This window comes from Capricornis sumatraensis, chromosome 7, assembly GCF_032405125.1.
Source record: "Capricornis sumatraensis isolate serow.1 chromosome 7, serow.2, whole genome shotgun sequence".
NCBI classification, from domain to species: Eukaryota; Metazoa; Chordata; class Mammalia; order Artiodactyla; family Bovidae; genus Capricornis; species Capricornis sumatraensis.
In genome coordinates, this window is record NC_091075.1 from 47617890 (window position 1) to 47621010 (window position 3121).

General features: G+C 42.2%; 1 non-coding gene across 1 annotated transcript; it reads left to right on the forward strand.

Moving 5' to 3' along the window:
- The first annotated feature begins 501 nt into the window (after window positions 1–501).
- Window positions 502–608, forward strand: LOC138082501 (U6 spliceosomal RNA). The gene has a single exon (XR_011145128.1). It is a non-coding gene; the product is annotated as a U6 spliceosomal RNA (small nuclear RNA).
- Window positions 609–3121: the final 2513 nt, after the last annotated feature.

Sequence of the window (3121 nt, forward strand, 5' to 3'; positions counted from 1 at the left end):
CTATACATTTCCCTTTATATGGAGTTTGAGAACAGGAAAAGCTAATCTTTTGTGGAAAACAATTGTGTAAAAGTCATGCCTTTGAGGGAAGGTGAGTTTAGAGTTATTGGGAAGAGGTATGAAGGAATTTCTTAGGGTGATAGAAATATTCTGTATTTTAATAAAGAGTTTGAGTTTCACAAGCTTACATATTTGTCAAAATGTGTCAAAAGATACATTTACAATTTGCATTCACTTTTGTAAATATTACTTAGAAAATAAACCAGAAAAAAATATTGAACTCTGGTTACCAATATGCATGCTGAAGAATTTATAGCTGAAGTGAACTGACGTAAAAATTAGGCAAAATAGTGGATTAACAGGAGAATTGATAGAAGGATAGATACATAATAAAAGCAAGTAGTATAGTAAAATGTTTATTACAAAATCTAGGTAGAATGTATACACATATGCAGTGTAAAAATATTTCCACTTTTCTGCATGTTTAAAAATGTTTATAGGGTGCTTGCTTCGGCAGTACACATACTAAAACTGGAACGATACAGAGAAGATTAACATGGTCCCTGTGCAAGGATGACATGCAAATTCATGAAGCGTTTAAAAAATGTTTATAGGGAATTCTCTGGTGGTCCAGTGGTTAGGACTCCAAGCTGCAGGGGGCATGGGTTTGACCCCTGGTCTACTGAGCGTGCGTGTGCACACACACACGAAGAACTAAGATCCTGCACAGCCAAAATCAAACAAAAAATTAATAAAAATAAAAATGTTTATAGTAAAAGTATAGATAAATGGAAAACATGTATATATAATGTAAAATACCCTACACAAGTAAAATATTATAAATAAATATAAAATACTTGGCTGTGGCAAAAAAAAAAAGCAGTCATGATCTCTAATCTGCCATTTAAAAACTCATTCCATGCCCTAGCCTGATGTATAAAATCAAATTTATTCCACTTAATACCAATATGTATACATTTTTACAGTAAAAATATCAATGAGTTTGATCACAGGGTACTGCCCAAGTCCCATTGGAGTATCTGCATCTTACTTTCTAAAAATATAAATTTTTATATTCTGATCTACATCTGGCCCCAGGGACTCAATAAGGAATGTGGACATGTATTAGCACAGAGACTGTAACTTTGGACAAGATATTGTGTGGCCTCTAGGTGGGCCTATCTAAATCAGTCAGTTCTACCTTGTAGGACAACAGTATGCAGATCAAGTTTGCTGAAGGAAAGCAGTTTAGAAGTTTATGGGTAAGCATAGGCTGTGCTTTATAGGGCTGAGTGATGATAGCCTTCTGTATTAGGACTGGAATGAAGATAGGAAAGTATGTTCCCCTAAAGGGACAGATTATAGACTTTATATGCACACACCCTCTCCACCCTTTTGCTAGTGGTAAAGAACTCACCTGCCAATGCAGGAGACATAAGAGATTCAGGTTTGATCCCTGGATCAGGAAGATCCCCTGGAGGAGGGCATGGCAACACACTCCAGGATTTTTGCCTGGAGAGTCCCATGGACAGAGGAGCCTGGCGGGCTACAGTTCATGAGGTTGCAAAGAGTTGGATAAGACTAAAGTGACTTAGCACACACAAACTAATACAAAACTCTACAATCCAAAATCAGAATCAAACAGATATCATCTCTGACCTGTAAATGAAACCCATTTCCATTTAAAAGAAAAAAGAAAAAAAGCCTCCTGACTGAACCAGTATTTTGCCTTTTTCACTGGACCGTAAAAGGGAGACGTGAGACTTTCACTAGGTTTTCTGAAATTTCCATTTGTCAGCTCCTTTTTAAGAATTTTAGCTTCCCTTGTGGCTCAGACAGTAAAGCTTCTGCCTACAGTGCAGGAGACCCGGGTTCAATCCCTGGGTCAGGAAGTTCCCCTGGGGAAGGAAATGGCAACCCACTCCAGTATTCTTGCCTGGAAAATCCCATGGACGGAGGAGCCCGGTAGGCTAGAGTCCATGGGGTCGCAAAGAGTTTGACACGACTGAATGCGGTTCACTTCACTTCGTTAGGAGTTTTAGGAAGGCATCGTGAATACAGTTAGATCCATATCTTGTACAGAGTCCATACCTACTGGGGGAGGCTCAGCAGGACCAATGTGCAATTAAGGCCCGCCCTGAGAGTCCCTGAGATGAATCTGCTGCCTGCCCAGGGCCAGAGATAGAGCTGAGCTCAGTGAACGCACGCCAGCAGATCCCTATCACTGGTGGACTCTGCTGTAGAAGTCGCTCCCAGGAGAGGTGCTGCTTGCTCTCTGTCTCCAGGGGCTGGATTTTAAGACCAGCACCCACTGGCAAAATCGTTCTCTCTCTAATGATGAGAACAGGCCCACTGGATTTGATTTCTAGTGCCCACTCTCAAGCAATATGTTTCAGCCCTTGGACTAAAATGACCAGCATTTGAAATTGTGGAGTAAAGACCTCAGACTGCCAAGGTTCCAGATGAGTCTAATCAAATCTTCCCACTCATCTCGCAACACCAGAGGCTTCCAGTGAAGCTCTAACAGTTAACATGTACTCCTAATGTGCCAGGTACTGTTCTAGGCGTTATATATATTTTAGCTCACTTTAACAGACAGAGACTATTATTCCCATTTTACACACAGCAGACAAAGGCAGGGGAAAAGCAAGGGGCAAGACAGGACACTGGTCTCAGGCAGTTGGACCCAGGAGTTAGTGTGAGTGACCAACTAACTTTTCAGCCCCAGAGAGCCCGGCTCTGGTTTCCTGGAAGCAGCACTCCTGAGTTTTTCCCCCTATGGCCAGAAAAGGAAACCACCCTAGTTTCAGTGGGGCACTTCCACTATTAGTCGCTGGCAGCTGAGCAACAAATTAACTTGCTAAGCCTTTTCCTCAGCTGTAAAACCAGGGCCATCTGACAGAGGGAAAGGGCCTGGGTATTGGAATAAAACCCAAGTTTGGTCCCAGCTCAGCAACTCTAAGGAATCTTATGCCCACTAACCTCTCTAACCTCCACTGGAAAGGGAGCTTGCTCTTTCCCCAAGGAAGTGAAAGTGTTAGTGGCTCAGCTGTGACCAACTTTTTGCAGCCCCAATGGACTGTAGCCTGCCAGGCTCCTCTGGCCATGGGATTCTCCAGGG